Here is a 14,267-nt window from a genome sequence, read left to right as displayed (position 1 = left end):
GTGTCAGGCCACTGTTTTATCATCCTCAAAACCATCTTTATTATAGTGCCCTTGACACGGCCAGTGTCAGCTGACACGGGTGGCCGTGTCAGGCAACTGTTTTCAAGCATCCTTCCTATATTTTCCCTCTTCTGACACGACCCGTGTCAGCTGACACGGGTGGCCGTGTCAGGCTGTCCTTTTGGCCGTTTTTTTGTTTTCTTGTCAGGTCAACCGCTGGTTCCTCTGCCTCCTCCTTGTGGAACTCCTATATACCTACAGACAAACACAAATGCTTAGAAATAAAAAGCGTGGGTTGCCTCCCACGAAGCGCTTCATTTAACGTCGCATGGCTCGACTGTTCATACCCCTTATTATGGGGGGTATTTCAGGTTCAAAACCTTGTTGCACCTTTTGTCCACAACTAGGACGTTGTCTATTTTCTCAGTGTGGGCTCCTTTGTGCCACGATTCCTTTTTAACCTTCCTCTTGGTGTTTGGAATAGAGATGGGCATCTTTCCGTTTAGGGTGGCTACTGGCTGTGGTGAGATAGCATTCAATGTCCTGATTATGCCTACTTGATACTGAGATTCTGTATCTTCCTCCAGCTCCTGGTCTTCAATGGCATTCAATATTATTTCCTTGTCGTGAACTTTCAAGGTTAACGTGCACTGATCCATGTCAAGCTTGCATCGACTCGTCTGCATGAAAGGTCGGCCCAGAGTGATGGGTGCCTCATTATCTTCAGGTATGTCTAGGATTACAAAATCAACTGGAAAATTCAAGCCCGCTATTGTTACCAGCACATCTTCAGCTATACCATATGCATCTTTTCTTGAGTGATCCGTAAACTTCAGATTGGTCTTTATATCACTGATATTTTTAATACCCAACATGAGATAGATCGACAATGGTATTAGATTCACACTAGCTCTAGAATCTATTAGTGCCTTTTTGAAGGTTCTTTCTTTGATTGTGCATGGTACTGTGACAGTTCCTGGATCCTTTTGTTTGTTAGGAATGTTCTGCCCCAGTGAGTTTGCATCATACTGTTCCTTCTTGGATACCTGTTCTTCAGTGGTTGGTTTCTTTTCAGCCATTACCTCTTCCATGAATTTCTTGTATATGGGCATCTTTTCAAGTGCTTCAAACAAAGCCATATGACCTTCAATCCTTTTAGACATTGTCATGAATTTCTTCAAGTCTGACTCACTAGGTTTCTTCTTTGTCATTCTCTGAGGGTAGGGCAACTTAATCACTAGTTTAGTTCCTTTTGTAGTTTCTTCTTTAGTCGGCTCTCTCGGTGATATAATTTTTTTATTTTTAGCAGCCTTTTTCTCTGTCGTCGTGACAATATTAACATTCTTCTGACCTCTCAGATTTTGAATTGTTTGACTTGGTAGGGAACCTGGTGTTCGAGAACTTGCCAGGTGCTGTGCTATCTGCCCCAGCTGAACTTCGAGATTCTTTAGGGAGGCGGTGGTGTTTTTCTGATTGTTTCTAGTCTCTTCTTCAAATCGCCTATTTTGGGCTGCCAGGTTTTCAATGGCAATCTCCCAGTCAGCCTTTTTAGGTGCCTGTTGTTGCTGTTGTTGCTGTTGTTGATACTGAGTCTGATATTGCCCTGTACCTTGTTGTGGAACATTCCCTCTCTGATCTTTCCAGGAGAAGTTTGGATGATTCTTCCAACCCGGTGTAACACCTCAAAATTTGCCCTCCTCTCTTGGGACTAGCTTAGCATATTGCATTGCATTTTTAGGTCATTAGGCATTGCATCTCTGCATATCATATGGCAACATTGGGCAAGTCATCCTCCTAGGTCTTGATCAGAAGATAAAGAGGTTAAGATGCGAGCTGAGGGTTTCATTGGATTGATCACTAGCCATCTGAGGGTTGTGCATCAATTAGGGTTTCATGGTTCCTCAAAGAGGTTGAGCTTCATCTTGGTTGAGATGGTACATCATCATCATCATGGTTTTATCATCACCAAGAGATTCAGTATGCTTGATCAGATTCCTTGAGATTAGGGTTTTGACCTCTGGTCAACCATAATCATCTGAATTGTGCCAATCAGGGCTTGTCAAAGGGATGAGGTCTTCATTGAGATGGGGGATCATCACATGGTTGTATTGAGCTTATGGAAGCTAGGGTTTCACTTTGGAGCCATTTCATCAGGAGTTTGAAGCTCAAGTTCATCAGTGCATAGCCAATTCATCTATCAGTCAACAAAAGTCAACCACAAGTCAACTGATGGATTTGAAGGTGGGAGAGGGTTAGAGACACTTCATTCATGTCCAAACAAGTTTAATTTGACATTTCAAACATCAACAATGAAGAAAATAAAGTCAGATGAAAACTTTCCAAAAATAGAAAGTGACTTGTAATTCAAAATTGCCAAAAATGGAAAGGTTTTCTCCTCATAATTACATGTCCAAAAATGCTTCAAATGAAATTTTGTCCAACATGAAAGTTGTAGATCTTGCTCTCACCTTTCCAAAAAGTCCAAGAACATGAATTTCTCATGTGTGGTTGGCAAGTTATGATCAAATCATTGTCCAAAAAAGTTGAATTTCAAAAGTGCATAACTTTTGATTCAAATGGCCAAATGGAGTGAGACTTTTTGGAGAAATTTTCTTTTGATGTCCTCTATCCAAAACAAGCATTACATGTCATGAAAACTCATCACATAAAGAGTGCATTTTTCACTTGACTTAATTTGAATTTTGGAGGGAAAAAAGGCATTTTGAGAAATATGCATTGTTTTCACATGATTCCACTTGCCTTGGCTTGAAAACAACATTCCTGAAGTGAATTGAAACAGAACTTACACTGTTACATTGGATTCATGCATGTGCAAGGCCATTTGCTAATGTGCACCAAAATTTGCATTTTCACTAATCATGTGCATTTTGGCTAATTGGGATTAGCAACATCATTAACATCACATATATAAACTTAATTCTAACTGTTTTTGTGATTAACACTTCATAATTCAGAAATCTAGATCTAGATCTCAAGAACTCTTCATTTTTTCTCTCAACTTTTCTTCATTTTTCTTCACAAGCCGTGCCAAGATCTTCATCAATCCATGATCCATGAGCATGATTGAAGACTTTGGAAGCTAGATCCATGAACTGTTGAGCTGATTTTGGAACTGTAGCAAGAAGCATCCTCCCATGGCAGTTGAAGATTTCCACATTATCCAACACAATTGAGCTTCGATTCTCCATTCATTCACTCACATAGACCTTGGAGAGCATCTGTTTCCATGTTACAAAGCCAGAAAACAACAAATCCATCACTATGCTTCAATTAAGGTTAGTTTTCGAATGTGATGATTCATGAAATTGATGCATGCTTTAGATAGATCTTTGGATGTGGAGTAATATGCGCTTTGTTCCATTGAATTTCGTTGAGAAACAAGAAAGTTATGTGGATTTTAAGATTGATGCACAAATATGTTTTAGATCGAATCTTTTGATTTAGGAAGAATTAGCTAAATTGATTTGAGTTTCATGATGTACATTAGAAGACCTTTCCAATGATGTGCGGTTTGTTGATTTTGGTGATGGTTTGTTCTTGAGCCATGAATTTGTGAAGAACATGTTAGAACCCTTGAATTTTTCCAGAAAACGCGTGTGGATCTTTCTTTTCGCTCGCTGCATGGCTTTTGTTGTTATAAGCTCATGTACTGGACCACGTGTCCAGGTACATGCTCAAGCGCGCGCTGGTTTCAAAAGCGCTCTCCCTTCGATCCTTGGCGAAGGCAATTCCACTTTTGCCTTTTCCATTTTTTCTTCATATATGCTATACATATTTCACCATGCCATTTCATTTTTTTATTTTTTTCTTCCATTCAAAATTCCATAACTCCTAAACCATTAATCCAATTGACATGAGATTTTTTGTTCCATGATCCTTGTAATCTCTACTATTTTTTGATTATTTTTGCAAAAATTGTGCACGTGTGGTTTTTAACATGGCCTAGGGTTTGTTCACATGTGTTCTTTCATGCACCTTGCTTGATGTTTTGATCACGAAATGATGATGCTTAATCCAAAATTCTTGAAATTTTACATGTGTAATCGAGACACTTTGATGAACATTTTGGTATAGAGTTTGTGATTTTTGCTTTCCTGGTTGATGAGATATGAGCTGTTGAATCTAGGTGTGACAATTTGTGTCACACCATTTCTTGTCTAACTTCCAGATTTTTTTGCCATGCCATATGAACTTGAAATGAGCTGAATTTTTGCATAATGATGCTTAGGGATGTTAAGTTCACTTGTGAATTTTTATGGAATTTTTGGATGCATTTCCAATTTGTTTGAGAATTTCCTTTCTGTTGGACCAATTGTGGACTTTGTGTGAGTCATGATCTTAAATGATTTATGAAATTCTTAATATGTATTGGATGGACTTAAAATTTTGTGGAGTGATGCTAGACACTTTAAAGTTTGACATGGCTTTGGTTTGGTGCATTTATCATGTTCCTACTCTGTTTTATGCTTGCTTGAAGTTGATGCATATTTTTGTGCCTTGTATGAGCTTGTTTGAACATGCTTTGACTGAGAGATTTTATTTGACATGCTTTCACTTGCCTAAATGACTTGAAATTTGGTGTGATGATCATGTTATGAATTCTGTTTAGCCATGATTTTTCTTGGGATTTATTGAGTTATTTTGGATTCGATTTGGATTGATTCATTCTGTTTGGGCCAATGAGCTTTGAAATTGCATGCTTTGCACTAAATGCTTCATGAAATGATCTTGGTGAGTGATATGAATGTGAGACCGCTTGGATTTGTTTCTAAATTGATTGAACTTGATTTTTGATAATTTTCATGTTCTGTTTTGGATTGTTGCTCCCTCTTTGACCCTAGGCTTTGTCCTAGGGGTTTGCTTCTCATGTTTGAGTTGTGTTTTCAGGACAAAGAGCACATGGCATTGAGGGAATTGGTTCACACTTGGCTTGAGTTGCTTATTTGATTGATGTTGATTAACATTAAGTTTGTTTTGTAGGTGGCTTCTAATTCATTTGTGTTGAGCATTGGCTTGTGCTTTGCTTGATGCATTGCTTGTGTACAGTTAATGTCATACCCCGATTTTGTCCCTGAAATTTTTTTCCCATCGATCAGTCATTTGCATTTCTCCTCATGACCATTTCACGTTTAAACTCTTCACTTCATATTGAAAGATCTTTCATTAATTCATGTTACAATCATTTCATTCATGCATGATTAAAATAAATTCCACATGTTCCTCTACACACATTCATATCCTCCATTCCATGTTCATATTTACTATTTCATATCTTTACACTTTTCACATTTTAAAATTTACATTCATATTTTCTTCATTTCACATTGAGATTTTCCATCCATTCATGTTTAAAGATTCGCCATAATCTTTCATATTCCAATCATTCATTCATGACCAAGGGCCTTCTCACACTGCTTCTATCTGACATTGAAGTAGTGCTTTCTAATGGTTTTTGTCCTTATTTAAGTAAGTCATGCAACTTTCTTGCATTGCTTCACTCAGTGGAAAGTCAAGAATATTCCCTCAATGTTTGGAAAAGATCATTAATTACTCTTACGTGGATTGAAATATTCCGCAATGCTTCAAGGTGCCAGGGCATAAGCCATAGTTTACAAGAATATCCAGTTCCTTACCAAGGACTCCTCTTCGTAAGGCACCTTGCTTGGAACTGAATCCAACTGCTACCAGCATTTGGCGGAGTATGTTTTCCGTGTAATAAGGGTGTCTCCTTTCAGGTATTATTGTGATATGATTTTTGAAGTCATGAGAAACGAGCAACCTTATGACAGCATCCCAAATTTTAGTGCAACAGATGCTTTAAGACTTGCAGGAATTGGGAGAAATGAATTTATTGATATAATGAACAAGTGCAGATCTAAGAAAATCATGTGGAAACTGAACAAATCAATTACAAAAGAATTCTTGCCTACACAACAGCTGTATGACAAACCGTAACACCCGCAGATTCCCTAATCATCCCTACCCGTTCCCGAAACAACATTTCAACAGAAACCTGTAACAGTAAAATAAAACAAAGTTGCCACCGTCCAATTCAACAAGCCATGCCAATTCTGCATTTCTTCTAACCGCTGCAGCAAATAAGCCGCCTTCTCATCCCACTTTCGCTGAGATGATAACTGAAGCAATCACAAACCTGAAAGAAAGAACCAGTTCATCCTTCAATAAAGCCAATTACAAGTCTTGCATGATTGTGAACCTGCAGAATAATAATTGACGGCATTAAAGAACTATGACAGATGCAAAAGCAGCAAAAGCAATTCTGTTACCGCAAGGAACATCTTCAATAGTCCAGCCAGTTATACAAAATGCTATGGACATATTCACATCATCCGGAACAGCTCAGGCAAGTTTTAATGTGATTCATCAAACAAGTTTTGGTGTGATTCATTAAACATATTTTGGTAATGGATGGTATTGGAAGAGAAGAGCTACTCTCATGTCATACACGCTTCATCAACATACATGAAAATCCAAAATGGTTTATGATAACAATGGTATTCTAAACGGTAATTAACTGATCAATCAAAGAATTCAGAGCCGGCTTTTCTTGCCAAGAGATTAGTACAATGCAATGCAAACAAAGTAAAGTCATACAAAATGCTGGGTGTTGCTGGACATGCTTGGCATTATTTTGTACTTGGAGGAGATTTTTCTGTTGTAGGGAAAGTGAAATTTGATATCGTTGTTGTGTCTCTGCTGCTTCCGCTTGAATAACCTGCAAAAATTAAACTACACATCAACACTTTCATTCATATTGCTATCTAACAACACTTACTGCCTTGTCTTGTATTGTGTCCCTCCTAACCGGCTCTCACCAAATTAACCTGAACCACCACCTGCACCTGCTGCCGGTACTCCTTCATCAACATGCTTGCAATCTCGTCCCCAACCTGCGATCCTTGTACAATAGCTTCACTTCTTCTCCTGGATTTCAAGTCAATTAAGCCAATTGGAATCACTCAAATTACCATAAGTGAATGTCGGCATTGTCATTACAGCAAACATAACCATAACCTGCAAGAAACACACCAAACCATAACCGTCAATTTAGAACCTTCTGGTTACAACTTGACGGCATCAAAGATTGTTTCCTTCATCCCACAGTTATGATGTTTCCCATGTGATCCATACTAGCTATCTGTTGATTGATACATCTGAAGTTGATTTTGAAGACAAAATCCAAATTATGCTGCTGACAAGATGAAGACCAAGAAAATATTAGCAGAGTGACAAAATCCAATAGCTTCATTTTCTAAATTGATTTGGCAGAGTGAAAATACTTCTCCACAGAAATCGCCAAAGAAATCAGCGGTGAAACCTCAGCCATTTGCTCGAGCTTCACCCCTGACATGTATAAAGGATCATCCTAGGAAAGGTGAAAAGCTTACCTCATCACCAAGTGGTACATTGGCTGCTATAACCGGTTCACTCGGTCGCATTTTGCTGCTAGATACTCAAGCACTTGTGGTGGTGCACCTTTGGAAGGGATATAGGGATGTCAGCTGTTTATTCATGGAGATGTTGCCATGACACTTGCTGTAGTTGCTCTATCACCAAGCCTCGTTTGAGCCAAAACCTGCAGTGGAAACGTGTTACAAAAGTATAACCAACCATACAACCAGTTTCACAGAAGAGCATAAAATTTTTTCAACATGTATTCAATTTCCTAAGCCTTTAGAGATGCTTTTGCCATTGCTAGAGCACCGTCATAACTTTGATTTCCTCCAATAAAACCACTCATGTGCACAAAAGTACAACCTGGGATTCCAGCAACCTCAGATAGCCTGTCATTTTCCAAACCCCTCCAAAGATATGGTAGTGGGTTTTCTGCTCTCAAATCTTGCCGGTGAAATTGCCACTGCCTGTAGTCTCCATTTCTCACTCCTATCATCCTGGTAAGGAACATATTTGATGGAAGGGTTGATTTTCATTTCCTCCTGGAGCTCATGTATGTGAAATTTCCAAGGACAAGATCGATTTAGCTTTATAATCTCCCCACTAGAGTCAACAGTTTCTCTTGCTGCAAGACACTCCATAACAATAGACCGCGCCGGCAACCATGATTTTGCATAATAATTCACATTCTCCAAAAATTCACCACCAGCCAGAGCCATTGCCCTATGAAAAGCCTCATTTTCTGCATCAGATGACTGCTGGATATAACTGGTGTACATGAGGATGATCTTCATCAAGACGAAGCACATTTGCAATTATTTCCAATCCAAAATGCTTATATACAAGTCCGGCGCTACTGAGCTTCGGAACCCCAGGTTGAGCAGACGAAGGCGTTAGAACCTAGAGACAAGGAAGAAGAACTAGTTTCATCATCGTCGATTTGCTTGGCTGAACCAAAGTCCCTCGTGTTTTCACCGGATTCACTGCAGTAAAAGCAATAAACAAGGCAGTCAAATTTCAAGAAAATCCCAATTGAGCATAAGGACAAAAGCGAAGAAGAAAGCTAAGTTCAGATTACCGTTTCCGGATTGTAGCATCAAAAAGGATAACTCGGTTCTGAACGCCAAAAAACACTTCTAGAAATTTTCTCTTTTGAGCTCCATATGCCATCATGAAAACCCTAATCTGTGAGGATAAAAGGAAGAGAGCGATTCAGAGAGAAAAAAAAGAAAAAAGACGGAAAAATTGAGAGAGGGAGGCGGCCAAACAGAAAACCCTAAATCAAAAAATCAATCAAAAACAAACCTTTTGAAGAGGCGAAGGGGAGAGGTTTGAATCTTCATCGTCTCCGTAGTTCTCTCCAAAGGTGAGCCTTTCTTCTTCTTGTTTCTCCTTAAACCTTGGACCCTTGCGTTATAGGGTGAGAGAAGGAGTGAGCGGCGATGAGTGAGAGAGGAGTGAGCGGCGATGAGTGAGAGAGGAGTGAGCGGCGATGAGTGAGCGGCGATGAGTGAGGTTAAACGATCGTGAGATTGAGAGAGACAGGTGAGAAAAATCGTGAGATGGTGAGAGCGACGGAGAGGACGAGATTGAGAGCTTTGAGAGAGGAAGAGTTCTGTCCAACTCGTTTCATTTTCTCTTTTTATTTATTATTCACTTTAAGTCTGGTTAAAAAAACCTTTTAATCCCATTTAGTGACTTTTGGTTGTAGATATTAATATCGGTAATTAACTATGATTCTTTTTTACCATTTCCAATTTATTCCTCATTGTAAACCCAACAGCCATGCGGCTGGGTTTAATTACTAGTAGACCAACAGTTTTTTTTATTTATTAGTTTTAATTCTTTTTCTAATTTATCTTAGTTTATATATTTAAGTTAGTATTAAGATAACAACTAATTATAAGTAGCCTAGTTGGGAGAGGGTAATTTTATAGTCTTTAGTGGAGTGGGTTCAATACTCATATGTAGCGTTTTTTAGTATTTTAGCATTTTATTTTCTTTTAGCATTTTGTTTCTTTTAATATTTTTTATGTCCATGTTTTTTTTAATAAATTCATCATGCATTCAAAACCATTTTTAAACTATAAAAATCATATTTTTCTCGATTTAATATCGAGCCCATTTCCACACCCTTGTAAGTCGATTGCTTTTAAGCATCGCCGTCAACCTCACGTAGCTTACTCTTGGGCTTTCTTACAATGAGCCGGTTCTCTTGCACTTACACTCATGCATTATTTGTTGTTTGGGCCCGATTTAATTATTTCATGATTTTTTAATCCCCATTTAACAAGATGTACCCCACTCCCCCGATGTGTAATAATTTGGTACTGTTCTTATTTCTTTATTACTTGACTGTTTAGTTAGATACTAACACAAGAGTAAAATCAACAATTTCAAAAAATACAAAAAAATATGACTCGATCCAACGTCGAGTATTTTCTCAATAAACAAATCAATTCATTTCTCCCTCCTATTCTATTCCATTTCTCTCAAACTTCATCAAATGCTTGATCCAACGTCAAGCCATTTTTTTTCTAATAAAAACTCAAAAAAAATATTAATTAATAGTTAAGACCTTTTCAATAAGATGGAAGTGGAACATGGTGTATACCATGCACTCCTGAGACTAGGATTCGAGATGTATATCTCGCCAATCCTAGTTCTCGCCATCATCCAATTTACCCACTTTGTTCTCTCAAACACTTATCCAAATTTCTCTTAAAACGTCCATCAATACTTGATCTAGGTCAAGTCATTTTCACAACAAAACTCAAAATACCTAATTCTTATTTAACACTTTCTCAATAAAGGTGGAAATGGAACATGGTGTATACCATGCACTCCTGAGGTTAAGATTCGAGACGTATGCCTCGCCAATCTTAACTCTCGCCATCGTCTAAAATTGTCAATGTGGTCTCGTCAAACCCTTTCTCAATCAAATCTAAGCTACCTAAATATTATTTAACACTTTTTCAATAAAGGTGGAAATGGAACATGGTGTATACCATGCACTCCTGAGGTTAAGATTCGAGACGTATGCCTCGCCAATCTTAACTCTCGCCATCGTCTAAAATTGTCAACGCGGTTTCTTCAAACCCTTTCTCAATCAAATTCCAAAAATACTTAATTCATATCTTAACTTTTTTTTAATAAAGATGGAAATGGAACATGGTGTATACCATGCACTCCCGAGGCTAGGATTCGAGATGTATATCTCGCTCATCCAAGTTCTCGCCATCCCTCAAAATACATTCAACCAATCAAATTTTTTCTCGCCGCCGTGCGATTAGCCAAAAACCTTTTTCATAAACGAATGGTATCTTGTCTTAAGTGATACAAAACAATGTTTCGGCCACGATTGTTGAGTAGAGATAATGACGCTTTTCCGAATGTAGATTTATAAATCCGTTCGATGTGTGGTATGCGTCCACTCCTCATCTGTTTTGGGTAAAACAATGTTTTCGTCGACTAATACAATATAGCTTTCGCTAAAATCGACCAACAAACAAACATTTTTCTACCCAGAACTACGTAAGCCTTGATTTCTCTTTTGAGATACGTAGGAGCAGGATTTATAAATCTTGTCAGGCCCATTAATAAAAAACTTAGGTTTAGTCCTTCGTCAAAAATCCAAAAACATTTCTTCTCTCTTATATTCATTCTTTCCCACCTAATAAACTGAAAAGCCTATCATTTCAAACTAACATTAACGCACACAACTGACCTAATGGTTCCCGTTGAGTACAACGGACGTGAGGGGTGCTAATACCTTCCCCTTGCGTAATCGACTCCCGAACCCTGATATTGGTTGCGATGACCATATCTTATCCTTTCTTTTGTCTTGGGTTTTATCGATATTTCCCCTTTCCTTTTTAGGAATAAATAAAGTTCGGTGGCGACTCTGTTCAGTCCATCATTGCGAGCGTGCGATCGCGCTTCGCTTTGAAGTCGTATCCCCACATTTTTCGAGGTGCGACAGTTAACTGTTGACTTTTAGCTTGTCTGTTTGACTGTTTGAGCTGTGTACTGATTATGTTAGATTGATTTCAGGTACATTAGTTGCTATAGTTCTTTTGAACTTGCTTTTGCTGTTGCTTGGTTGCTTAACCAATTGAGGTAGAACTCACTAACTCCATGTAGTCTGGAAGACCTGGCCTGTTACTTGGCCAGGCACCTGTCTGAAGTCCTCCTTAAGAGGCAATGCTTGTGCTTGTTTATCTTTGTCCCCAAGCAGGAAAAGACCTTGAATAAGGCAATTGGCAGACACAAGAGATGTGCAATCCATCTCCTGCTATTCAGTTGAGTCATCCCTTTGCTCACACAACTGGTGTTGATGCATTGTGGGTATTAACCCAAGATCCTTGTACATTTGTACAGTTGAGTCAGTGTCATAAGTGTAGAAGGGTTCCCACTTTCTGAACCCACACTTCTTTTGTCTAAAAGCTCTCCCTGGCCAGGGATAAGAGCTGTGAGGCACACCCCTCACTTCCTACTTCATCTACTTCACCCTAACTCTCAATGTTAGGGTTAAGAGCTAACATCACCCCGATACAGTTGGCTTGCTTTTGCAGCCTAACCCTTGTGTGAGCCCACTTTGTCTGTATATAGTGTGTGCTAATTGTGTATGTTTGCTTTGTTTTGATTGTGCTTGCATGCTTTGCTTTGCCTGTTTAGGATTAGCTTGCAGCCTGTGCAAGTAGATAGAAAACTCAACCTAGGACCATTGTGGAATACATGATAACTATTAGGCTCGAGTCAGTCTCCCTTCTAGTTGGTCATTTCCCAGTCTCTGGTTAGGAGAAAATTTCTCCCCTATTAAGGGGAACTACGTTGCCCTGATCCTCATACCAGATGAGGTACGTAGGCAGGAGGTCGCACGAGATCTCTCCGGGCACCCTTTTTTTTCTTTTTTGTGTGTGTTTGCTTGACAGTTTCTAGGCTCGAGTTCCCGACTCCTTAGTAACTTGTTGCTTGTTTCTTCTTGTGTGTGTTAGGAGATGGACATAAGCCCAACGATTGGCAGTCCGTATCCTATTGTTCTGTGCTTGGAGTCTGACGTAAGTCCAGCGATTGGCAGTCGGTTTCCAGTGTGGGTTTGTTTGGTTCGGAAGCTGATGTAAGTCCAGCGATTGGCGTTCGGGTTCCATGTTTGCCTTTTTGTGTTTTGTCTTGTTTCGGCGTGCGTGAGCCGAACTACGGTAGCTCTGATTCTCGTTCTAGACGAGATACGTAGGCATAGGATGCGATATCCTAACGAGCCCTCTCCCCTCTTCCTCCACCTGTGTTGTCTTCAGTGTGTGTGGTGTTTGTTTTAGCAACCTTTTTCTATCGTTTGAGCGTGGATCCCGTCGAGTACGACGGACGTGAGGGGTGCTAATACCTTCCCCTTGCGTAACCGACTCCCGATCCCATTCTCTTTGGTCGCGAGACCATGCTTTTCCCAGGTTTACTTCGAGCATTTCCTTTCCCTCTTTTCGGATAAATAACGCACGGTGGCGGCTCTGTGTTGTTTTGTTTCAGCCCGCCAGTTGTTTTTCGCGGATGCGACAGCTGGCGACTCCACTGGGGACATATAGAAGTTGACCTATTGTTGGTCCATCTTCCCTAAGCGAGTCTCTCCTAGCGTCCTAGGATAGTTTAGGTTGCTTGTGCTGCTATTTATTGCATTTATTATTCTGTTGTGTATATATTTGCATATATGTCTGCATGCATCATACTATCATTGTGCTGTCTTCTGTACAGGTGGTTTCTCTGTTTTGGGGTGGGTGTTCTGAGTGGGGCTAAAACCCAGGCCCGAGTACACACCTAGGATTAGTGTGGTCTCATGTTGCCTCCTTCATGTTAGGTCAACATGTGTTTGGCAACGTGATGTACCACAAGCCGGACGAGGTTCATTTGATAGTGCCCTTCCTTTGTGGAGTATCCACTTTGGTTATGTCACTTCATCTGAACTATTGACTTCGGTGACCGATCTTTCCCGGATCTTTGGTTTAGACGATCTCAGGAGAGCTACAATGGCACACCTGAAAGGGCAAACCCATTGAGTATCTTTGCCCGATTGTCGAGACTATTATCCGCCTTAGGATGACCTGATTAGAATTTACCTGTGAGGGGAGGGTGATTCTTACAGATGCATGTTCAGATGGTGACTCAGATGGTGACTATTGGTTCCGTTGATCAGAGTCATATTTATAAGTCGGATTTATGGACATTTATTGCCGAGACGTCGGAGTGCTGTCCGTGTTATTTATCAGTGGGGATCCGTTTATTTCGGGATTCCCCGGGCCGATTCAGAGATTGTTGTGGTTATCTGCTCAGAGATTGTCTGATGATGATGGTGAGGTATCTTCCAGTTCCGTTTATTTCGGAACCCTTGAGTGGGCTTTGTGGTTACATTTTCTTTCAGATGGTTGTGATCAGTTCAGAGGCCGTAACTCAGGGCAGTAAATGTTCAGATGACTTGGAGGATGGCACAGTGCATTGCATTCACGCATCAACATCATCCACATTTTGCATTCGTTGGCATCTAACTCATGTCTATCCATGCTCAGGGTACATTCTCGATTAAGATTCTGGTTGAGAGACATCCTGATGTCAGAATGTTATTGTTGAGTTTTTTATCTGTCTCGATGAAACCAGGGCCGAAAGACAGAAGCTTCCTCGTATGGATAGACGTTGCATTCATGCATATTAACTTGTTTGCTGTTTTACAGGTGTCGGGTTTTAACGTGCTTGATTGTTTCAGGAATCATTGCTCGAGCGCGCAGAGTTATACCCTTGCACACAACACGTCCTCACAGATACTTCACTAGGCAAAACACTCCAAG

At 39.8% G+C, this 14,267-nt stretch overlaps 1 pseudogene; it reads right to left on the bottom strand.

Moving 5' to 3' along the window:
* Window positions 1-7,698: 7,698 nt before the first annotated feature.
* The window catches only part of LOC127136408 (uncharacterized), a 51,166-nt pseudogene continuing 44,597 nt past the window's right edge, over window positions 7,699-14,267 (bottom strand).

Source organism: Lathyrus oleraceus, chromosome 4, assembly GCF_024323335.1.
Source record: "Lathyrus oleraceus cultivar Zhongwan6 chromosome 4, CAAS_Psat_ZW6_1.0, whole genome shotgun sequence".
Taxonomy (NCBI): domain Eukaryota; kingdom Viridiplantae; phylum Streptophyta; class Magnoliopsida; order Fabales; family Fabaceae; genus Lathyrus; species Lathyrus oleraceus.
This window is presented reverse-complemented; position numbering and strand designations above follow the sequence as displayed.